At 36.4% G+C, this 26,284-nt stretch overlaps 1 pseudogene; it reads left to right on the forward strand.

Moving 5' to 3' along the window:
- Window positions 1-25,609, forward strand: LOC120129910 (annotated as a pseudogene).
- Window positions 25,610-26,284: the final 675 nt, after the last annotated feature.

Consider the following 26,284-nt stretch of genomic DNA (forward strand, 5'->3'; position numbering starts at 1 on the left):
GTAATCTGATTGAAGCTTTGATTTAGATGGCGGATTCGTTAGCGAACCCCACGGATTCGGGAGCAACTGGGTTGAGGAAACATCACCTGATTTGTTGAAAAACACGCCATCTAACATTGCAAGATTGGAGGATGATTGAGCATTGTAAGGGTCGTCAGAAGTATCTTGCGCAGACAAGGAGTCCTTCAGATGGGGGTGATGTCCGCTGGTACTTTTGCAAGGTTCCTTTGGCTGAAAATGGTTAGTTTCTGCTGAATCTAGAAGGATAGTTTTAGTTTGTGATTCTTTTCCATACTCAATTGGTTGTGTTCGGAGATGTGTGTTAGCTACACATTCTGATGCACTGGAAACATTGAAGAGGTTTTTGTTCTTAGTCAACAGTTAATGGTCTTGAAACTATATATCATTTAAAAATTGTGGTTGACTATGCTAGTCTGTGGAGTACAAAGTTAGAAGTTGAGATGTGGGAGACCCACTAGTCATGACCCAGGTTTTTGTACTGTTCTTGCTATGAAAGCTAGGCAGGCTGAAGACTGGAACAATTACTTATGTATAGCTTTTTGCACAATTTGGTATGCACTCTCTTGGTCCTATTCTCTTTCCTTTTATTTGTGATATATTATATCGATCAACTTCTGGACAAGGATGATCCATGGGCTTAGTTGGAAGGAATAGTTTTTTCAGGCACTGAAGTTTAATTTATTTTCCATCTCGTCGTTTTTTAAATAAACATAAAATACTAATGACTTAGATTTTCCAAGTAAGATTCAAGCATACAAACTGCAGGGAACTAGGGCAGGGTGTTGCGAAAGTCGGTGGCAATGGCTACACTTCTGAACACTGTTGGACAAATATAATATCAAGTCTAACATCTCTTGGTATAGTTTAATCTCTTGGAAGACAGCTGAATTTTCCCTGTAATTTCTGGTGGGATAAAGAATTTGCAGTTGTCACAGATACATTAAGGTCATGGTTAGATGGAGGAGTGCTTCTGGCTTTTGTTTATGATGCAATTACTCCCTGACATGAATGGTATAGCTGTTTCAATCATGTTGAGTGGTGGTGAATAATGCTGAAGATATGCATGGAGCAAAAGAGCCTGTGAAATTCTGAAATATGCATGGACCACTTGCTCTACATTTTTTTGTAGTCAGTCATACAGGAGAAAACATATAGGTGGAATACATGTGATAGGTCTATGTCTTAATATGGGAAAAGGAGTCAAGAGGTTGTTGTGGGCTGCTGGTCAATAGTAGTCACAGTTCCAGGTCCAATATTATATCCGGCTTTTCCATGGAAGGATATTTTCTCTTGGTTACCCTCTAAAACATGGATTCCTTTCTCGGTTTATAGCATTTATATTTCTGGGCCTCAGCTGCCATGCTTTGCATCATTTTCCAAAATTTAATAAAGATGAGATTCATTATCTGGAATTATGCCGTACATGTGCATCATTTATGTAACACACAGAACCATTTATTATTTTTACTTACAAGTAGTTTTTCACCATTATAAGCTATGTATTTTTGGTTCCTTTAAATTGTATCCTTGTGTATGATTTTGAAGTTGACATAGCTATATCTCTGCAAACAGAGGCCATTTTGTGCAAATGGGAAGCTTGATTTAAAATATTTTGATGCTTTCTTTTTCTCTTTTGTTGTCTACAGAGCTAGCTGCCTCAATTCCTCGAACCGAGATAGTGGGAAAGAGCGACTATTTTCGTTTTGGGATGAGAGATTCTCTTGCAATAGAGCATCTTTCTTGCAGGTCCTTTTTTCAATCAAATGTATATTATGTTGCATGATTAAGCTACTGTTCCATATTATTCTTTGTAGCTAGACCTCTCCTTGGCTCTTGAATCCTTTTGGAATTTTATTGGGCTTCATGCAAGTATCAAAGAACTTTCTGAACTGTGTCTGATCTGAACCATTTAGAAAAGATGATTGCAGCATTTTCTATATTCTAGTAGTGTTCCATCAACTAGCTTAGGCAATCACAAGGGATGATAAGGAGAAGAACTGGAGTAGGCAACCCTTGAATTAGAGAAAATCCATTCTCTTTGCATTTCTTTTCTCCAATATACTATTTCAACAACTAATCCAAGTTGTATGATAGAAGACAGCATTGGTTGTATCCAATCTTGCTTTTTGATCTTAGACCATGCCAAAAAAACTCTTTGTTTGTTTCTCCTAAGATATCCTACCTTTTTTAGACTGATCAATCTAGTGTGTCCCTGAAAAATTGTTGGCATCTTATCATTTTTGGTGAAAGGGACCTTTATGCCTATGTTATTGTGCAGTCTGTTTTTTTTGGTTTGTCCAGTAGTTTGTTTGGTTTGGCCATGATGCAGTCATTTATTGAATATTTTTACAGAGAGAAGAAGCTGCTATCTAGTTGGTGGAAAGATATGCAGAATGCTGTGAAGGTCCAAGAGGACGAGGTAGTTCTGGCAAGAAGTTGGACAGGGGGGATGATTCATCTTCTGCCAAATGTTCTCAATCAGACCAACTATATGGTTTTGAAGAAGAGAGAGTTGGGGTCCCTGTAAAGGGAGGGCTCTATGAGGTATCCCATTCTATTCAGTTTCTGCTTTTCCCAACTGTGTAGGTCAATCACTTTGCAAGTGATACTTCAAGTTGAAGCAAAAGATATATTTTCCTTAAATGAAAAATCTTTATCTAGCACGATGGAGGATCTCTTACCTGTTACATAACAGGATATAGGTGGGAATAGCCCACATTCATGAATTCAGGTGTTTATCTTTAGGCCATTATTTGCCAGTGCAAACAATCCATGGTTTTGATATGTATTAGCTGATTGTCTTGATCTGTTTCTGTATGTTCTCACATGGATGATGCACCGTATTAGGAGTATTGGAATGTTGTTTGAATCTCTATGGTATGCCTTCTAAGTTATCTTTGGATCTGTGTGGTATATTTTTTAAGCTACCTATGGTTCTGTATGATATGCTTTTAAGTTACCTTTGATTCTGCGCTGTATGCTTTTAAGAGTATTTTCTGGTAACTTTCAAGCACTATGTTTTATTTTCTCAAATAAAGTATTGATTTTTATAATTGGGATGATTTAAATAATGCAGGTAGATTTAGTTAAGAGACACAGTTTTCCTGTTACTGGAATGGAGAAATCGACGTGTTCTAAGAGGTCACTGGTTCAAGAGTATTTTCTGGTAACTTTCAAGCACTATGTTTTATTTTCTCAAATAAAGTATTGATTTTTATAATTGGGATGATTTAAATAATGCAGGTAGATTTAGTTAAGAGACACAGTTTTCCTGTTACTGGAATGGGAGAAAATCGACGTGTTCTAAGAGGTCACTGGTTCGCTCGTAAAGGGGGCTAGATTGGTTTCCACTTCGTGAAGATGTAGCTGAACAATTAGAGATTGATACAGTAGCAAGGTTTTCTCATATTGATGTCATAAGATTCTGTTTCTCCTATTAAATTTGATTTTCCGAGTTCGCGTTGTCTATCCAATGTAGCTCCTAAAATTTTTGCAAGAATGCTGGAGACATTATTGCTTGTTGGACCCTAGAATTTAAGGGAAATGTGATTGCATTCCTATTCGTTGTCTATCTAATTGAAACTTAAACATAGGAGTGCATCTTTTTCATTTTTATATTTTTAATAAATATAACTATTAAGGACTGTAGCTCATGTCCTTCATGTTATGAGTCTATTGTCAAGGAAATTGAGTCTGTTGTTAAGAGTCATGAGGTCCTATTCGTTTTCCTATTCGTTTCATTCCTAGGAGTGCTAATTATAAAGCAGATGAACTAGCAAAAGAAGGGATCTGTTAATTGTTAGGGTATTTAGGTGTTAAGCTTTTGTTCTGTTTTTGGGTCTTGTTTTGTTGTGGTTTCAACCTGGATGTAATCTGGGGTGTTTCTCCCCTATTTATGCAATATAGCCTGAGGTACTCTTTTCCCCCTTCTGCTTTTTTGTTAGTATGCCTTCTCAGCTTTCTGCCAATTATGAAGGGGGTTTTGAACGAGACCTCCAATTCTTATAATATATATATATATATATATATATATAATTATCAATTCCTGCTGAAGTTGGAAAATTTCACAGGTTTGGCACCGGAGAACATTTCAACCATCCGGGCTTTTTGCAGCTAGAGTTGATTTGCAAGGGTCTACAACAGTATGTTATAGTTTTCTGGTTGTACAATCTATTTGCTTAAATCGTAATATGTAACGCCCAAGGACATGTCATCACTGAATGCAGGGGACTTCACGTACTTTTTACCGGAGAAGACGATACTTGGGAGGCTTGGCTTAATGTTGATGCTTCTGGTTTTTCCAGTGTTATTAGTTTCAGTGGAAATGGGATCAAGTTAAGACGTGGTTCTGCATCTCACACCCCCAAACCCACCAGGTTTCTGTCCTTTCCTATCTCTTATGCTTTAACAGCAAGGATCAATCTTTGTTTTTAATGGTAGACATGCTAATATGCATTTTATATGTGTGCTTTTTCTATCAAATTGTTGACATTTTAACACATTTGGTTGCTCATGTAGGATGAGTTACGTCAAAGAAAAGAGGAAGAAATGGATGATTATTGTTCTGAGGTATGCTTTAGAGCATTTGCTTGTTGCATTTGTCTACATGTTTTAAACATTATAGATTAAATAAATTACATGGAATTTCCAAAATCTACTAATTTTTTTATAGTTATTATAGTGGAAAGGGTTAATATGTAAATTGGCCCATGACCTATACACCTTTTAATGATTTTGTACCTAAAGAAAAAAAAAAATTCACCCTCAGGTACCAGTTGAAGAGAAGCAGGGTCCTCAAGTTGGTTAGTTATGAGACCTACTGCTCCCTTTCCCGTTTCCTCCTTTTGATCAGATGAACTTATTATTGACTGCTCTAAAGTATGTGGTGTTTTGGGATTAACTTGGGCTGCGAACTACCATGGTTAAACAAGTTTTTCATACAGCATTTTATTATTGGCGTAAATAGAATTTGTGTAGTATGTGTATGATAGCTACATGATTTCCCAATTATTAATATAATGCAATCTTTCTACTACTATGATGCGTTATGGTGACTTGATATCAGTAATTGCCTGGAAGAAAAGGAGTTTTTTCTTTTGATTAAATATTTCATTTTGTGCTGGCAAGCCTTTAACGAGAATGATATTTTACATGGAAACGAATTTATACTTTGTATGTGTGTGATTCAGAATTTCTTTTAATGAATCCTAAACTTCTAATTTTGCAGCTTGTTAAATTCATTCTTTTTTCTTCCTCTAATTGTCTTTTGTACGAATAGTGATATCTGCAAATTCCAGTGTTTGTCTGTCTGCGTAATGATGGTTACTAAGACCATATATTTCATTTAGGTTCCTGTTCGACACTTGGTCTTTATGGTTCATGGTATGGTCAAAGGTTGGAGAAATCTAATTTGGTTGATGATGTTGGCAACTTCCGTCACATCACAGCAAGCCTTGCTGAGCAACACTGACTTCACATCAACGACGCACACAAGAGTCTTTTCATTCCCTGTCAGGTAATAAGTTGTTCCTCTATAATGCTCTTATGCTTCCTTGTTGGATTGTTTCTCTTTATAAGAATAAACTTTTATAGTCTATGCAGTAAAAAATGTTCTGAACATGAATGACTCTATATCATCGTTATTGTGATTTTCTTAGTATCATTTTGATGAAGCTCTTAGCTTACTCAGATATTTAATAATGAATGTTATTTCCAGTGGATATATCCGAATTAGTCTCTCTGTTACAATGTGACAGGCCTTCCTTGAACTAGCATTACAGTGTTATTTTATGCAAATCATTTGGCCCTTGTTTGGTGAAGTCTTGAGTTGGCATCTTCAGGGTTCATATTTAAGAATTTCCACAATATTGTTGCGCAATATTGATTTTTTTATAAGAAAGGGAGGCCTCGTTAAACCCCCCCTTCATAACCGTCAAAAAACCCTAAGGTAACTCGACGGCCATTGGAAGGAGGAATTGCTCAATATTATATGGTATATGTATTGGGTTATTAACCTGCTTGCTTTCTTCAGTAATTGTTTGCTTATGAGTTGTATATTTTAACCTTTTATTGAGAAGTAACTTTCTTTGTTACAAGGAAGTTGTAGCTAAAGTTGCTACTGGGATGTTATATAGGCTGTTCCTGCATTTTTGAGGACAGCCTTTTCTGATGTTATGTAAAGGTTTTCTGATGTTATTATGAAATATCAATAAATGAGGTACTCTTTTCCTCCTTCCGCTAGTTGTCCCTTTCCTTTTGGAAGGGTTAACTATGAAGGGGTTTTTTAATGAGACCTTCTATCAACAAAAAAAGTTGCTACCGGGATGTAAAGGTGATGGTTTTATACTTTTAGTTAAATCTGTTTCTGAGAAGCTAACTGATTAAAAATGTTTTATCGCTGATAAACTAAGCCAGCCTAGGGATGGCAATGGGTTAGGTTTTTGGTCAACCCGACTCGACCCGAAATATATATACACCCCGACCTGCCCCAACCTGAAGAGCATATTTCCTCCACCGAACCCGATCTGGCCTGAGTTTTTAGAGTTAAATCCGGCCCAACCGATCCAACCCGATATAAAATAAGGACCTAATTAAAAAAAAAAACTATAGAGAGAAGGGTATTATAGTAAATATCCATAAATTTATATAAAAAAAATTACACTATTACTCCCTGGTCAGGTTGTGTCAGAGATTTTTTGCCCTCCACCGACCCAACCTCACATCTATATAAAATCCGACCCGAACCCAGTTTTTTTTTTAAATCTGTCCCTATCGGGAAGGATTTCATCGGTTTCGGATAAAATTGCCATTCCTAAGCCAGCCTTAAACGACTTCAAGTGATATAAATGAAGCCAAAATAAAGAAATATTAGATGTATCTAAAAATTGAATTCATGACGGTGTTCGCTGTAGGCAACCGAATTGCTATTCTAGTTCATTGTTTTATTACGAATATGAAAGACTTCGGTGGACTGTGTTTTAAACCTTGCTTGGCTGAGTCCAAGGACATTTACAAAATAGTATCAAAATAGTATGTAGGCAATAGTGGTCGAGTTTTTCGTTCTTTAAAATTTTGAAGAAATAATTAATTCTATTTGCACAATGGATTTGAAAATGACAACTGAACTAAAAAATTGAGGGGCCTTTCTATAGATTAATTCATTAGGGTGTACTATGTAGTCTGTACAAATATTACCCTGGACGCACCACTAGGAACTTGCTGGACCATATTGGCTATGTATCTTTACAAGCTTTAGCCCCCTGGTTGATGCCTTTGTTTAGCTCACTCACATTCTTTTTCTGCCCTAAGATTTTTTTTGATTGAAAGATGGCCTCGTTAAAACCCCCCCATCATAACCGCCGATCTACAAAGGTAGATCAGTGGACATTGGGTGGAGGAAAAGAGTGCCAATAATTTTCTGCCATAAGAGATTGTCTGCTGGAACTGGAACTGACTTAGAGCCTGAAAATTTCAATCATACGTTTGGCCAAAGCAATGAATGTTAGGACGTTCATGCGGAAGATACTTTTTAGGAAAAGTAATGGAAGTTCTGTATAATTTATTTCCTGTGACATTTAGATGGATAGATGGCATTTTCTTCTGTAATTAGGGAATGTTGCAGGACTCTCTTGTTATTTCGGTTGTAAGATGGATACATATTGTAAACTCTTTTTGGTGTTCGTTATGAGTTTGTTTCTTTTATCCTCTTCTTACTCGTTTCTTCATTTTTACTTCAATGTATATTCATTCTTCTTTATTTTCTGATGTCATCTTAACATTGTACCTCACTTGACGATCATTTTCAGTGGAGAAAAGGCTTGAAGCTCAGTGGTGAAGCTGCAGTTGAGAAAATTGTGTTATACTACATGAGTCCCATATACTGCCAGAGCATTATCAACTCGGTATCTTGTTTGCTATTATACTTTTCATTTTCAATATTTGCAGTCTGCATGATTATTCAAAAATGCTTCTTTTAGTTTGTGAATGTGTTCCTAGAATCATTACTGCAGCCGTAAATGTGACACCAAAAGAATTTACCAAACAATTTCTGAAATTTGAGATTCACTCATTTCTAGATTATTACTTGGCTTAGGTCAATTGATAAAATGGAGCGTTTTAGTTCTTGGTATAATTAGCAACCGATCTCACTGGAATTGGGTTCTTGCACCTGTTGAAGGGCTTTCCTCTTGTATATCTGTACTACATCTTAAATATCTTGCATTGGAACTGCTAAGGAGTAGTCTAAATTTATGTTTTGCATAAAATGGTCCTTGGAACTGGCGTATGTACTTTGATTCAAAGAATTATAGGAAAAGTTTGAGCTGTTGTAGAACTTTTACCGAAAAGAAATTATTTTTTTCACCCAAACAGTTCTCTCTTGACACTTTAGCCTTTAATATCCAAATAATACGAGCTGAATTTTGTTAAGAACTAATATGATCTTGGTTTACTACAATTAATTTGTAATTTCATTTAAACAATGGAACAATTATTTATTTATTGATAAAATGGAACAATTTATTTGCTTTTCTCTTTGTAGAAAGTTTTTGTATCAATACTAATCTGTACTTCTAATATAGTCTCTGATTGAGTATGGTGTCTCATGTTAAGTGGCAACAACTTAATCGGTAAAATTACCCAAAAAAAAAACAGATTGGGTAATCATGTCTTTCAATTTTTATATAATAATTTCCCCCAAAATATTGCCTATTTACTTCTAAAACCGTCTCCACTTAAAGAAAACTACTTTTTTTTATAAAAAAATACTTCTGTTTTTTCTTTTCAAAATATTCTTTTTGCTCACATATTGAGTGTGTAAAATTCTTGTCTATATAATGTGAGCTACCGAGGTTGGTGTAACGGATACCAACCCAGACAAATGACATGTCGGAATACCTTTCATACCCTTAACAGAAAATACCAATTTCCTTCATAAGAAAAATGTCTTTAAAAAACTACTTGCTTTAAGAAAACAAAAACAGCCTTCCAATTGTTCCTTTTTCCTTTCTATTTTCACCCATGTATAGTGGGTGAGTCAGAAATTCTAGCCTACTTAAGGAAACACGGTATTACATCTTACCTTTAATATGGATTTCAATCTATATTACAAGTCCATCTAAGCAAAAAAGAGATCCCTTGAAAAGGAGGGGGTGGGAGAGGAGTGATGGAGAAACATCTTTATTCAATGTCATCACCTATGTGTACCTTGTGGTAATATGTGTTTTAGATGACATGCGTTAGATTTGTTTGGAGCTATGTAGCAGTGAAATGGTAGCAATGGTGGCCAAATTTTGTTAACGATACTTATGAGCTGGCATTGTATGATTTGTTGTGGGGGTCAACATATTGGTTTAAGGTAACCATCTAATAAAGTTGTTGCAGTGAAACTGTTGAGTCAATCGAAAGGGTGAATAGCCAAGAGGGGGTGAATTGCAATTTAAAAATTGGTGGAAGCTTAAAAAGAAAATTTAAACAAATGAACACAAGAATTTAGAGTGGTTCGACTTTATCAACCAAAGTCTACATCTACTACCTTAACTATCATACTAAGGATTTCCACAAATTCACTAATTTGTTTCTACTTTTGAGGACAAGGTGTAACCTTACACTCCCTCAAGAATTATATCCCAATTCTTTGAGACACTCTCTCAAGAGAAAATTACAAATTGCAAACTTATAAAAACCTCACAATGAATGTGTTTGCACAATCCAAGAACAAATAAGAACACTTGAGAAATTAATACAAATAAGTACAAGAAGTGTTCTTTGAAAGCAAAAGAATATTGAAGAATGTTGACTTGATTTGGCTCAAATATGATGTTTATAGCAGTTGATTCAGTTTCCGCATTAAATGCTATTCAGAGACTTGTAGTATCGGTACTACGTCTATCAGTATCGATACTCCCTGCATTAAATACAAAAATTCGACCGTTGGGAAACATCGGTATCGATACTGTCACAAGGGTATCGGTACTACTATATTCAGTAGTATCGATACTGTACATAGTATCGGTACCATTTCAATATACTGGAATTTCACTGACTCAAAACTAAAGGAGTAGTACGGTACCATAACTCAGAGTATCAGTACTACTACTCAAAGTAGTATCGATACCATATATAGTATCGATACCATTTTAGCATTCTGTTTTGACAATATCGGTATTGCCTCAGCAGTATCGGTACTACTTCGTTGTTTTGGGTTTCAGTATCGATACTTATTAACAAGTATCGATACTACTATATTTAAAAATCATTTTTGACTCGAATAAAGTTCGAAACCCTTAGTAAAAATTATTTCAAAAACTTTTCCAGTATAGGACTCAAATTTTTAGTAGAGTGAGAAGTCAAAATTGATGTTTTAACTTTAAAGAATAATTATATATGTCGAATGATTGAATCGAATATAATCTTAAAATTTGTAAAAACTATTTAACAATTTTGTTTGGTATGTCAAAATATCAAAGTGTTTTCAACAAGCTGATGAATGTTTGGCACCATTGAAGGCTTTGATGTTGGAGGTTGTTTTGATGTGGGAGCTAATAAAGCAATTGGCGAGTATATGCTGCTGGCAAATTTCCAGTAAAAGGTACTGGAGACAGATGAAATACAAATGCTAGTTAGGTGATTCAGTCATGTGAACCACCATGGATTGTTGGTTGATCATCATCTTGATTTTAAAGGAAGTATATTGTAAAATTTCCTCTTTTAGCATGTTATCAATGACTTGAGGAGAGATGGGGAGCTTTTATTCATCCAACTGTAAGAAATCTATATTAAATTTTCAGGAAATTATTTGGTTCAGAATTATGGAGGAGAAATATGCGTAGTTGGTATAAGTTCAGACAATCAATAAATGTTAATTATAAGATCTTATTTTAGAGCAAGTTATTGGCTACATCACATTTCTTATGATTTCTACAGGTTTATTTTCTGTTTGAATCCTTCCATAAAATAAATTATTACTGCCTGAGAATATTTTAAAATTTGAAACCAAGTTTATGCAAGTCTTTGTCCTGCAGGTTTCAAACCAGTTAAATATGCTGTATTTGAAGTTTCTTAAGCGGAATCCTGGTTATGATGGAAAGGTATGTAACTGGTTAAATGAGTAGTAATTGTCCGTCTTCCATTTAGTTGTGTTACTATTGTGATATATTTGCATTTAGTTCTTTGTAGTTTTGACGTCAATTCTATTTAGGTTTCCATATATGGACATTCTTTGGGAAGCGTCCTCTCGTATGACATCCTGTGCCATCAAGAGAATCTCACCTCCCCATTTCCAATGGAGTGGGTGTATGAGAAACACTCAAAAGATGTAGGATGTCCCCCTGATACGAATAACCAATCTTCTGATCCCATCTCTTTGGATAATCTAGAGGAAAACAACTTGAGTTGAGGATGAAGGACACTGTAGATTGCGGTGGTGAAGACATGTTGGTTTCACAACCAACTGTGATTGAAGGGGATGTGGAAGATGAATCCTTAGTAAATGCTGACATTGATGTGGCTGCAGTGGGCTCTACAAAGAAAACCTGTAAGGAGGATGTGCATCGATTACTTAACAACTTTAGTGGAACCCCTTCGCTGGAGGAGGGTGGATATAGTATAGATACAGTTGTAGCTGATCTCTCGGAGAAGGTGACAGAGGAAGAGAATGAAGAAGCCAGAGATAAGGATAAAGCAATCAAACTGCTCAGGGAAGAGGTGGACTTTCAATATGCATATTATATAAGCACAACATTTCACATACTTATGCATACAGGCAATAGTGTCTGTACCATATTAACACAAGCATATAAGTTTTTCTTTCTTTCTGGATTCAAATGTGTTAAATGAAAGTTTCCCGCTGCAGATTAATTCCCTAGAGGCAAAAATTGCAGAACTGCAACCACATAAAAGTGAGGACACTGCTAGTATTTTTCTTGAAGGATACCTCTATTCTTTTTTCTTTCAGTGGAAGGAAATCTTTATACTGATGCTATCAGTTGGTTGATTCTTATGGAAGCAATCTTATGTGAGTACCAATCTCTTATATAACAGAAAATAAGGAAATGCTTATGCAAAAGCGACCTACATCGCTGAAGTTCAATCAAAAGCTGCCAGTTAAGTTGGATGATGAACCACAGAGTTATACCCCTTTTATCAGATACACAAAACTTGAATTCAAGGTATGATGAATAGTAACTATTTTTCTATCATTAACAAATCCCCTTGTCTTGTGATAAAGTAGCTTCTTTTTAAGATAGACTACATATGAATAGTAACTAATTTTCTATCATTAACAAATCCCCTTGTCTTCTTGTGATAAAGTAGCTTCTTTTTAAGATAGACTACATTCATTATGGTATTTTATCAATATCTAAGTAACTTCAAATCTACAAACACACACAGTCCTCGATAGAGAAAGAAAATGTGGATATGCTATAGTGTTATATGAACTACGTTTGACATTTTAACTGATTCAGTTCAACTGTTATGATATCAGGTTGACACATTCTTTGCAGTGGGATCACCTCTGGGAGTGTTCCTTGCCCTTCGCAATGTCCGTATTGGTCTTGGTAATGCTCAAATCTTAGACTTGTTTGTTCTTTTATATTGGCACGCCACATGGAAGTTCTTTAAGCATACATCTATCTTTTCCCTACATTGAACAGTTTTAGTTTTGTTTAATTATTTTAATAAATGATGGATTCCATTAGCTGGTGAAAAATATATCCATGTATGTAATGAGGTCATAGAAAGTTATGACAATGGTTTAAGTTTATTTGGTTGTTGTCATTTAACTTTAAGCTATATCTTGTTCTTTTAATAAGTAATCTCACCTTTTATTTTGTTTTCGCATACTTTACTTTATTCTCCAAATGAATATGCCCTATTTTAAATTGGCATAATGATTAATTTAGCCCTCAACGTTTACATTTTCTGTCAAATTGACCTTTATTCTTTTTTTAGTTAAAACCCTCAACCTTTCACAAAAAAGTCAAATTGCTTTTTTAGCGTAAACGGTGACCAAAACATTAAATTTTTAATGGTTTTGAAGTGTTAACCCAATTGGTAGTCTACATTTCCTTCATGCTAACATGACACTATTTGTCTTATATGCCACATCAACAAACAAGTTAAAATTATAAAAATAATCAAAAAAATCAAAATATCAGAATTTCAAAAATACAAAAAATTGCATGAAGTATACACGGACTGTCAAGTCAACTGCATGGAAAAAAATATCGTTCTGGCTAGTGTTTCTGTTAAAAAAATCACAATTTGACCCTTTTTGAAAGATTGATGGTCAAATTTTGCTCAAAAAAGATTAAAGCCAAAATGATAATGTAGAGCTAAATTTTTCATTATGCCTTTTAATTTTAAAATACTATGGTTTCCTAGTGTTCCGCTATTTAGTTCTGTAGGTAGACCTGACCTGCTATTAGCTAGTATCTCTCTCTCTCTTATCTTCTGTTTAAGTAAAATTGTCTTGTTATAACATTATGTTTCTCACTTTTTTTTTCAGGTATTGTCTCATTTCTCAACAGTAGTAGTTGTTTTTATGGTTTTTTTGGTACTTTATTGTATGCTTCAACTTATAATTGTTCCCCTCTCTATTGCAGGCAAAGGTCAAGATTATTGGGATGATGAGAACATTTCTGAAGAGATGCCAGCTTGTCTTCAAATGTTCAACATCTTCCACCCATACGACCCTGTAGCATACAGGTTGGTTTTAGCTTCTTGTGCATTTTTTATTCTTCATTGGAGCTGAGTGTGTCTAATTTCTTAAGTGATATAGTTCATTCAAGACTTAGCATGATCTTCTTTTCATTAACTTACCTGAACTGGCAGAATTGTTATACTTGGATCTAGACAAGTATATTATCTTTTTCCCCTTTAAGGAGAGGAGGGTGGGTGTCTGGGTGAGGAATGAATCATTCTAGCTTTTTTGAGTTTGATTTGTTTTTATATGTACACGCACAAACAATATATAAAAGCACATAAAATAGTGTCTGTATGTTTTTATGCATCTTTGTGTGCCCTCAACTTGGTTGCATCCTTTCCGAAATGCCATCCTCTCCTCCGCTTCCTTTTTTTTTTCTGAAGTACTGTATTTTCTCTTCTCCTTGCCAACCCTCTTTGATTCAGGACATGACCCATTTTCCTTATCTTTAATTTGTCACTGTATTCTTCCCTAAACTTGACAGAGACTGCTTTGTACTTTTATGCAGAATAGAACCACTTGTTTGTAAAGAATACATCACAAAACGTCCCGTCATTATTCCTTATCACAAAGGTGGAAGAAGGTTGCATATCGGGTTTCAAGTAAGGCCTTTGATACATGCATGGCATAAGTTAATGTTTTCTTACTTTCTCATGGTAACCCTGGTTAATCTTTAGCCTTTTCTTCTCTTTCACTGTGCCCCCTTACCACTTTACCTTAAATCTGTTTTCAATTTTTGTTATGCTTGTGTGATATGTTTAGGAATTTACTGAAGATTAGCTGCTCGTTCTCAAGAAGTAATGGATCACCTCAGCTCTTTCCGGGTGGGTTATTACACTTCCTAATATCTCATTCTTTGATAATGTTCAAACTTTTTTTTGGTTCCGTTGCTTTGATTTCTATGTAAAATGAACTTTTAAAACTTTTCTCATATCCAGATTCTAAGAGCCAATTCCGTGGTTATTCTTGTAAATTATACTTGGTATGCTTGCAAAGGAATGATGGTCAAAATCCATTTTATGTTCTCTGAGTGCAAGTTAATGTGCTGGAGTTATAATTCTTTTCTTGTTTATTGCTTATGGGGATGGTATGATAGTTTCAAGAAATGGGTGTTGACAGTTTCATGCTCCAAATCATTGCGCTTATGCTGTAAAAACTGGTTCAAAACTTTTCATCAGTTAATAAACAGTTGAACCTTGAAGGCATTATCATTTTATTTATCAATATCTATGCATATTCAAATAAACTGAATACCGGATCATCAGTCTTAGTCCTCTGAAGTCTGAAGGCAAGATCGTCTAATTTACACGTTCAGTGCTTGGAATATGATCTTATTTAAGTTGCGAACTGTATGCAGATACATGATGATCATATCGGTTCATTTGAGCTCCAAATTAGCTTGAATACAACCCACATCATAATTCATTACTAATTTGTGTTTCTTTTGTTTTGGTCTTACAAACTTCTATGCTATATGCTTTTTGAACAGGCTAAAGTGCTCACAATTTGCCAGTCAAGAAACACTGACAACATAGAAGGTAATCAGGAGTTCAAAGTTTTTTTTTTTTGCAACACTTTTTGTTTTAATTTTTTTAATGTGAAAGTAGCATGAATAGTTTTTATTACCTTCGTACTTCCAACAAAATTTATTTTAACTTGATCTATATCATACCTTATTTTTAAAACTCTTCAAACTTCTTTCTTTCTTTATTTATTTATTTTTAATCAAAACAGGACCAAAGCATGTGGAAGAAAGAGAAGAAAGGTCATATGGCTCTGTAATGATCGAGAGGTTAACTGAAAGTGAAGAAGGGCGGATAGATCATGTGCTTCAAGTATGTAACTATACAGACTGATGCTATTTGATTCCTTTTCATTCTTTCCTTGCCTGAGCATTTGTGTGTGTGCATGTGAAACTGAGACTGCACGTCAACTTTTCTTGCAACACTTTCCTCTTTGTGTGACTAAAGAGAAGCTGGAGTGAATTTGATTGGTTGCTTTTTTCCTCTTATTCAGCCTAAGAGTGCTTAGTTTGTGCCCTTTATCATGACTGCTGGTTCATATTGCTGATTACTCCTAACTCAAATCTTTTCATTTTACAGGATAAAACATTTGAACATCCATATCTACAAGCCATTGGAGCACATACGTAAGATTCTTGAACTATTAGTATTATATACATATAATATATATGCGATTGAGTGCAGTTTTGGAATATTACTTTCGGTTGACCACTGAACAAACTTTTGGTATGCATTATATTTCCTTTGGCACATTGTCATATTTCTGGTCCTAGACAGTGTGTGCCTGTGACAAGTTCAGTCATTGTCCTCTGCGGTTGTATCATAGAAAATCCTAGACTATTGCATATATTTTTACGGGCTAGCGTCTTTTGGAAAAATGAATGAGGCCCTTCAAACAATATATGAAGTGTTCTTAGTTGAGTGGAAAAGTGGAAAGAAAACAAAATTTCATGTGCAGGGTAGAAAACAAAAGTGAGAGGAAAGATGATCATTTTCAATCCTAGAGCATAAAAAATTAAAGACTAAAAAACTTGTTCCGAATAAATCGTGTTTATTTCTGCTGAATATGGCTGACTTAAATAGAGTTTACAATGTAACAACTTTACATAAAAAGATGCATAAAATTAGCAACAGAATAAAAATGATTCTATCTAATTAAAAATGATCCTATCTAATAACTAATAGAATAAAAAACTGATTCTCTAATTAAAAATGATCCTATAATAACTAATAGAATAAAAACTGATTCTATCTAATTAAACTGATCCTATCTAATATTTAATTTAGATATTCTCGACACCCCCCTCAAGCTGGAGAATAGATATCGATCATTCCCAGCTTGGACAGAAATCCTTCGAACATCGTAGTAAACAGTCCCTTGGTGAGAACATCGGCGAGCTGCTCTGATGATGGAACAAACGGTATGCAGATATCGCCATTTTCCAGCCTCTCCTTGATGAAATGTCGATCTATTTCGACATGTTTGGTCCTGTCATGCTGTACAGGATTCTGAGCAATACTGATTGCCGATTTGTTGTCGCAATACAACTTCATCGGTTTATCTCTTTCAACCTTCAGCTCCTCCAAGATCCTCCTAAGCCATAACAACTCACATACTCCTTGCGTCATGGCTCTGAACTCGGCCTCCGCACTGCTTCTAGAGACAACTGGTTGCTTCTTGCTCCTCCAAGTAACTAAGTTGCCCCAGACAAAGGAGCAATAACCGGTAGTAGATCTTCTGTCTGTAGAACTTCCACCCCAATCAGCATCAGTGAAGATCTCCACTCTTCGACTTCCATTCTTCGAAAACATGATTCCTTTACCAGGACTCCCTTTCAAGTAATGAAGAATCCGGTAAACAGCCTTGGAGTGTTTTTCTGATGGACAATGCATAAACTGACTAACCAAGCTCACAGCAAATGCAATATCTGGTCTCGTATGAGCCAAATAAATCAGTTTCCCCACCAGCTTCTGATATCGATTCTTGTCCTCAGGCTCAACACCATCTTCTTTTTCGAGTTTTTGATTCGGATCAATAGGAGTCGCCACTGGTTTACATCCGATTAATCCGGTCTCTTTCAAGATATCGAGGACATATTTCCTTTGCGAGATAATTATACCTTTTGAGGATCTAGCCACCTCCATTCCAAGGAAATATTTGAGTTGTCCTAGATCCTTGACTTCAAACTGGTTGGATAAGAAGTTCTTCAACGACTCCAACTCTACTGTGTCATCTCCTGTCATAACAATGTCATCTACATACACAATTAAAATAGCAATTTTACCATTATTGTGTTTGTAGAACATAGTATGATCAGACTGGGCTTGAGTGTAACCATGTTGTTTCACAGCTCTCGTGAATCTCTCGAACCAGGCTCTCGGAGATTGTTTCAATCCATAAATGGATTTCTTTAGCTTGCAAACCCTGCCATCCTTCTTCAATTCATCAAAGCCTGGAGGAACTTCCATAAACACCTCTTCCTCTAGCTCACCGTTTAGGAACGCATTCTTCACATCAAACTGTCTGAGAGTCCAATCCAGATTGGCGGCTAGTGAGAGTAGGACACGTACGGTGTTTAGTTTGGCCACAGGTGCGAAGGTCTCCTTGTAGTCAAGGCCGTATGTCTGAGTGAAGCCTCGTGCTACGAGTCTTGCCTTGTATCTCTCGACCGAGCCATCTGCATGGTATTTGATGGTGAACACCCACTTGCTGCCTACAGATCGTTTCCCCTCAGGTAAAGGAGTTAGATCCCATGTGTCATTCTTCTTTAGGGCCTTTAACTCCTCAAAAACTGCCTCTCCATCTCGGAACTTCTAGAGCTTCATGTATCGACTTAGGTAGTGCATCATCCATAATCCTGGTGGAAAAAGCTTTGAAATCTGGAGAGAGTTTATTATAAGATAAGAAATTGGATATTGGATGTTTGTGGTACATGATCTAACACCTTTGCGCAAGGCTATGGGTTCAAAGAATTCTGTAGAAGGCTCTAAATTTGGAGAAGAAATAGGAGAAAGAGAAGTCGTACCTTGGACCATAGTCGAGTCCGATGGTTGGCATACCTGGGGACCGGTGGAACATTACTTGGTCGAGTCATCCGTCTAGAATAAACACGAAGTTCAGTAGGTGGTTCCAAGTTGGTTTCTACCTGAGTCTCACGAGGTTGTGAATTTATAGGTTGTGAAATCCTAGGATTAGTTACGGAAATATGAATTGGTTCCACTGAGCTATTTACAACCGATTTTGGCAAGGATGTTTGTTCCCAAAAACTCATGTCAGAGTCGTTCTCCCCGGAAGAGTTTTTGTCAAAAAAAGGTTGTTTTCAAAAAACGTGACATCCATACTCACATAATACTTCCCAGATTTAGGATCAAAGCATTTATACCCTTTTTGTGTTGGTGAAAAACCTAGAAATATGCATTTATGTGCTCGGGGATCGAGTTTTCCTCTATTTTGGCCGTGTATATGAACAAAAGCAATGCAACCAAAAATTTAGGTGTTAAATCAGTGAAAGATCTATTTTCAGGAAACATATTCTTTAGAGCTTGCAAAGGAGTAATATAATTAAGAACTCTTGTAGGCATTCGATTTATCAAATAAGACGCTGTTAAGAGTGCTTCATTCCAAAAACGATTAGGAACATTCATAGCAAACAGTAAAGCCCTAGTCACCTCTAATAAATGCCTATTTTTTCTTTCAGCAACTCCATTTTGTTGGGGAGTATCAACGCAAGAACTGTGATGAATAATTCCTTTTTGTTTCAAAAAATCACCTAAGATTGCATTAAAATATTCTCGACCATTATCGGTTCTAAGAACTTGAATATTTACTTGAAACTGAGTATTGATCAGTGAGTGAAAATTTTTGAAAATACTTGCTGCCTCGGATTTTTCTTTTAGTAAATAAATCCACGTGACTCTAGTGTGATCATCAATGAATGTGATGAACCATCTAGATCCTGAGGTTGTTTTTACTCGTGAAGGACCCCAAATATCACTATGCACAAGAGAAAAAGGTTTTGATGGCATATACTTTAAAGATGGATAAACAGATCTATGATGTTTTGCCAATTCACAAGCTTCACACTGAAAAGAAAAATCGTCCTTTTTTTTGAAAAGATTTGGAAACAAATATTTCAAGTAATTAAAACTAGGATGGCCAATTTTAATTAGAATAATGTCAGAGATGGGTTTTGGTAAGAGATGGTTGTCGTGGATATCTCAGTGTATTTCAACAGCTTCAATCTCAGTTCTCGTAAACGGGTCTCCATCGGAAGAGTTCCACATGGCCAAAGGACTTAGGCAAGGGTGCAGTTTATCACCGCTACTGTTTAACATTGTAGGTGAGCTGCTTAATTTGATGATATCTAAAGCAGTGGACAGGGGTCTGTTTCAAGGCTTTGTTATTGGGGAATCTGAAAATTCTGTTCGATTGACACATCTACAATTTGCAGATGACTTGATCATCTTCTGTCAAGCATCTCTCTCCCAGATTAAAAATGTCAAGAGAGTATTGAGGATTTTTAGTGTTATGACAGGGTTGCATCTTAATCTAGCTAAGAGTAAGCTATTTGGTATTAATGTGGAAGAGGAAGTTTTATCAGAATGGGCATCTTCGGTGGGCTGCTCTATTGATTCTCTTCCAACAGATTACTTGGGACTTCCTCTAGGTGCTAAGAAAAACTCAGAAGCCTTATGGATCCAGTTTTCAAGAATTTTAGTTCCAAACTAGCCGGCTGGAAAGCTAATTGTCTCTCATTGGCGGGCAGGACAGTTTTATTAAAGTCGGTGTTAACATCCCTACCAATATTCTCTATCTCTTTTTAGAATGCCTTGTAAAATTGGTAAGAAGCTTAATTCTTTAATGGCCAGTTTCCTATGGGGGGATAATGAGGACAAAAGGAAGATACACTGGGTAATTGGAAATCAGTCTGCACGCCTCTAAATTGTGGTGGCCTTGGTGTTCTTGATGTGAACATATCTAATCGGGCTCTTTTGGGAAAATGGGTGTGGAAGTTCGCCAATGAAAAAAAATACTTGTGGAAAAGTGTGTTATGTTGCAGGCACAAGGTAAGTAGTAATTCCATGTCTATTTGTAAGGTTTTTTCGCCCAAATCTTCTTGGATTTGGAGAGGGATTGCCAACAATTTCTGAAGAACGACTCGGAGGGTGAACGTATCAGATCTAACTCCAAGTTGAAACTGGGAAATGGAAAGTCTATTGCATTTTGGACGGATTCATGGGCTGATGAGTCTCCTTTAAAATATCTTTTCCCTAGAATGTATGCGTTGTCAACAAATAAATGGGGTATGGTCGCTGAGTTTGGAAGTTCAGATTCGAACGGTTGGGGTGTGGAACATCGATACCAGAAGGAATTTGTGTGACTGGGAGTTGGATCAGTGGCTGGATTTAATGACAAAACTGAAGGACTTTAAACTGACTGATTCAGTTGAAGACTTTCTTCTTGGTCTGCAAGTGGGGATGGACTGTTTTCAGTGAAATCTTGTAGAAAGGAACTCGGCAAGGTGTCTGGGGAGTCCGATTATGGGTAAAAGGGGTGTGGCAGGGTTTATCTCCTCCTCGTGTTGAAGTCTTCCTGTGGCAGCTAGCTCATCAGAAAGTGGCAGTGAGAGAGGAGTTGGTGAAAAGAGGTTTGCAGCTAGGGATGAAATTTTATGTCCGTTTTGTAAAAAACAGGTGGAATCAGTTCAGCATTTATTTATTTCATGTGATGTTGTTTGGGAACTTTGGAACAAGATAGCAAGCTATTGGGAAATAGCCTTAGTCCTTCCAAAGGATCCACCTTCTTTGCTATGTTCTTGGGGTGAGCTGAGGGGGAAATCGTTGATTTGGAAATTTATCCCGGGAGTAGTATTTTGGTCGATATGGAAAGCTAGGAATGCAATGGTGTTCGATGGTTCCCCTTGGATAGGATGTCTCTGTTTTTTATTGCTAGATTCAGGTTATCTAAATGGTTTCTAGCCAAGTATCCTAAGTGTCCTATTCAGGAGGATGTGCTGATTGGTGATCCATCTCTTGCAGATGGTATTAAAGCTCTCAACATTTACAATTTTCAGGTTTCTCGCTGGATTCCACCCCCTATGGATTTTTGAAGATGAATGTCGATGGAGCTGTTAGACTTGATGGCTCAAATGGAGGTATAGGAGGTATTTTGAGAGATTGGAATAGCAACTCCCTTCTGACTTTTTCAGAAAATGTAGGTCAGGGTCCCCGCCGGTTGCTGAGTTAAAGGCTATTAAGAGAGGCATTGAAATCTATATGTCTTCTTGTTGGGTTAAGGTTGGAAGGTTGATTGTGGAAAGTGACTGTAAGTCGGCTGTGGAATGGGTCCATACACCAGCTATGGCCCCAGTTTTTATCCTCCCATTAGTTAAAGAGATTTCATCTTTTATCACGGACAGGGTGCACTCTATTAGACTGATTCCAAGGGTGTGTAATGGGGAGGCTGATAGTTTAGCAAAGATGGGAATTGGTTGATGTTTAGTCGTTTCCAGTGCGTTTTATCGTTTGAGTTTAGGTTTTCGGTTATGTTGAGTAGCTTAGTCTGTTGTGTTTTTTTCAGTATGGTGTCTACGTTAAATCTTATGTAATTTCGGAGGAGTAATAAAGTTTCTAAGGCACTCTTTTCCTCCTTCTTTGATCAAGAAGGAGGTTTTTAAGGAGGCCTGTCATTCTTATCAAAAAAAAAAAACTAGGATGGCCTAACCTATAATGCCACAACATTATTTCATTCTCACAAGACAAGGTAGTAAAGCATCTCGGTTTCTAAACTCGTTTATCTGAAGGATTGTCCGTGACCAAGTGATAGAGTCCATCAACCTCCTTAGCATTGCCAATCATCTTCCCCGAACAAGGGTCCTGAAATTCAAATCCAGCAAATGTTATTGTAGCAATGCATTTGCAATCATGAATAATACGATTAACAGAGATGAGATTGCAAGAGAGCTTTGGGACATGTAGGACATTTAGTAATGTGAGAGATGGAGAAATAATGATAGAGCCTTTTCCAGCTATAGAGGTTAGGGAGCCATCAACAATTTTTACCTTTAGATTACTAGATAAAGGAAAATAAGATGAGAATATGGAGGAATTACCCGGTCATGTGATCTGTTGCCCCTGAATCTATGATCCAAGGGTTTGATTTAGAACCGGCTATGAAAGCTGTAGGATATGTACCTTTCTGGGCTAATGATGAAGAGGCAATATAAGATGATGGGTTAGGAGTGTTGGATATGGAATGAGAACTCATTAGTTGATACAATTGCTCTAGTTGTTCTTTGCTGAAGGCAGACAGTTCTGAGGCAGGTTTCGGCTCTTCAGAAGCATCTTCAGATGAGGCATGGAATCCCTTTGCATTACGAGAATTTCGATTGGCTGAAAAATTCTCGGCTGGCTTCCCGTGTAGCTTCCAACACTTGGCTTTAGTGTGTCCCGGCTTGTTGCAGTGCTCGCAGATTGGCCGATCTCTGTCGTTCCGACGATCGTTGTGACGTGGTGGCTGACCCGAGAACAAGGCAGAAGACTCGGTGGGATTTGGTGAGTGGCCTCCAAGCATGACTGTCCGCCGGCTCTCCTCTCGTCTGACTTCGGAGAAGACTTCTCTTGTGCTTGGTAGTGGTTCACGACCAAGAATGCGCCCTCTGACTTCATCCAATTCCTTGTTAATGCCGACAAGGAATTCGAAGACGCGTTCTTTTTCGACCATCTTCTGGAATAGAGCCCTGTCCTTAGCACAACTCCATTCGTAGTCGCTGAACATGTCAACCTCTTGCCACAAGGTCTTGAGTTCAGTGTAGTATTGAGTGACAGTTTTTTTCTCCTTGTTTTAGCCTCCATAACCGAGTTTTTAGTTCAAACCATTGTCCTGCGTTCCCGAGATCAGAATAGGTCTCGTTCACAGCATTCCAAATGTCATGAGCAATAGGTAGGAAGAGATAAGTTCTCCCTACACTCGGATCCATGGAATTTATGAGCCAAGACATAATCATCGAGTTTTCTGCCTCCCATCTTTCAGATTCTTCATCTTCTTCGACAGGTTTCGTAGTGGTACCTGAGAGATAGCCAAATTTTCCACGGCCACGAATAAACAGTTTCACAAATTGTGACCACTATAAGAAATTATTTTCATTCAACTTGTGAGAAGTGATGGATATGTTTTGGAAGGATTCAGTGTTTAGGGTGATTGAAGGTGAGCGAGTAGAACTCATAGAGTCGATACCTGAGATATCATCGTAGGGTTTGGCCATTTTAGCTCTGATACCATAAAGACTAAAAAACTTGTTCCGAATAAATCGTGTTTATTTCTGTTGAATATGACTGACTTAAATAGAGTTTACAATGTAACAACTTTACATAAAAAGATGCATAAAATTAGCAACAGAATAAAAATGATTCTATCTAATTAAAAATGATCATATCTAATAACTAATAGAATAAAAAACTGATTCTATCTAATTAAAAATGATCCTATCTAATAACTAATAGAATAAAAAACTGATTCTATCTAATTAAAACTGATCCAATCTAATATTTAATTTAGATATTCTCGACAAAAATCATTCCAAATTGGAATGATAAAGGAGAGAAAATGTGAAAGATACAAGTTAAGCATGCATATTTACAAGGTTGTGCATTTTTTAAAATTTTCATTTGCTTTTCCTTTCATTTTTAACCTCTACCAAGCAAGGTATGGAAAGAAAATTACTTTTTCTCTCTAGTTTTTTCATCTTTCCTACCTAGCTCCTCAATGGAAAAAATATATGAACTCTCAATCTTTTACTAATCTCCTCTAATTTTTCATCTTTCCAATTTTCAAGGCATGGAAAGAAAATTACTTTTTCTCTCTAGTTTATCTTTCCTACCAAGCACCTCAATGGAAAAATATATGCACTTTCAAACCTTTACTAATCTCCTCTAATTTTTCATCATTCCAATTTTCTTTATGTTACCAAGCTAACCCATAAGCTTCATTGTTAACTGTGGAGGGTCTTGTAGCATCTTAGACTCACATGTTGCAAAATCATCCAGCTAGAAATCCGTAAAATAATTGGTCAAAAGCTAAACTTGAATGTAAGACCAACAATCAGGAAAACTGACCATTGTGAGATGAGAACACTCGATGGAACTATTCATCTTTGATGCAGCTATTTTGTTTTATTTTGATGTTGTGATCTATTGCATCACCACTTTAGCTTTGAGTTTGGAACCATTAATCTTTGTTACTGACATTAACATCAAAGTGGTTTTTTTTCCTGATAAGAAATGAAAAGAAAAAGGCTCTTGTCATGATCTAAGAAAATAAATCGAAGGTGAGGAAAAGAATAAAAGAGGTAATGTGAGAGAAATCTAATTATTGAACTAGGAGATTACAATTGTTTAAATCAACCGAGTAGTTGACTTCTAATAGGACTTGTCTGCTAAAGATAGAATTCTATCTAGAGATAGAGATTAAAAGACTGCTAAACAAATAAGACTTTTACACAGATGATTCTGACAGCTCTAGTAGATGAAAAATAAGGTAAAAGAACAAAATTTTGGGGTCTTGCTCCCTCCAGACAAGCTTCAAAAGAAATGTACTTAATTTTTTATTGTCACGTGTTTGATGTTGCCGCAGTTTTACAAGAATAGAAGTATACAGTATACTCTCATTTTAATTTGTAAACTTTGGTTTAACAGAAACTATTGGAGAGATAATGATACTGCGCTGTTCATTTTGAAACATTTATATCGAGATATACCTGAAGATCCCGACTCGATTGTGGAGTCTAATGGAGGGAGCTCTAAAGATAAAAGTGTTTCTGTGGGTGGTCTGATCAAAGAGGGTCAACTGATGAAGAATGTCCACTTACGTTCTCCGACAGAATGATGGTGAAAAATTTCTCGAGGAAAGCTAAGAAATTTATAAAGAAGCCTTAAGTGACTTCAGATTTCTTTTCTTGCTGTACACTAGAACCGACAACTGAGATGATCACTAAGTTATGCACTACACCACCGTACCATTAGTGACTTTTGCTGTTGCAATTCATGTTGCTGCGTTTGGGTCCTTAATCTTTGTATTTAAGACTGTTGGCATTGTCATATTTCTACATGGATTCTCAAGAATTGAAGGAAAGAAGTATGTTTGGGACCACAATATCAGGGACGTTGGCATGCTCAGTAGACCCAAAGGTTTCATCTGCTCCCCTCTGTACATAAACTGGGAAACATTAACATATGTACCAAAGTTGTATATTTTGTTCAAGTTGGTCTGTTAGTGCAGAAAGTTTACGCAGTACATAAACAGAAAATCTTGTTGATTGCAAATTTTAATTATTACAAAATCCTGCCATGTTCTTCGGGGCTCTTAGGGTCATTGAATCTTTTATTTTTCTATGAATAAATTTCGTAGTTAGTTGATGAGGCTAATTTGATCTATTTTGAATACTTGTCATGAACATAGAGGGCAGTTATTTGTGTGGGTGAAAAACGTTGAAAGTAATGATATGATGCTCCCCTTGTATCCCTCGTACTGTTAGTTTTCTAGGGAGAGAATTGAAAAGGCATGTTTCTCTGCAACTGTGATAGGCCCATTCCTTGCCTGAATTTGGTGGTAATAGTTTTGGAGAATTATACACTATATTATCCAATTCCATGTATGCCTTTTAGTAGCATCTGCTAGATGAAATAAGTGGCTTATACAAGTTCTTTAATCGAGTAATCTAGTCTCTATCTCTCTCTCTGTTAAGTGGATGCCAACTCAAAACGCAACCACAAACATGGTTTCGGAACCGTCACAGGATGGAAATTATGGAAAGTTGGAAAAGAAATACATGATTAACTGATACCAGTTTCTCTCCACCGCAGATACGGGAAAACAAGATGATTCCAATTTATAATGAGGCAAAGTAATAACTCATCTTCAAGTACTTAGAACCAAACATACAAACACTTACACAGTTCATGAGGACATCAATCAAACCAACAGATGCTTTTTCCTTCATGATTTTTATCATTTCTAACCACAGGATAGAACATGCAG

This window comes from Hibiscus syriacus, unplaced genomic scaffold (genome assembly GCF_006381635.1).
Source record: "Hibiscus syriacus cultivar Baekdansim isolate YM2019G1 unplaced genomic scaffold, ASM638163v2 tig00110505_pilon, whole genome shotgun sequence".
Classification (NCBI taxonomy): Eukaryota; Viridiplantae; Streptophyta; class Magnoliopsida; order Malvales; family Malvaceae; genus Hibiscus; species Hibiscus syriacus.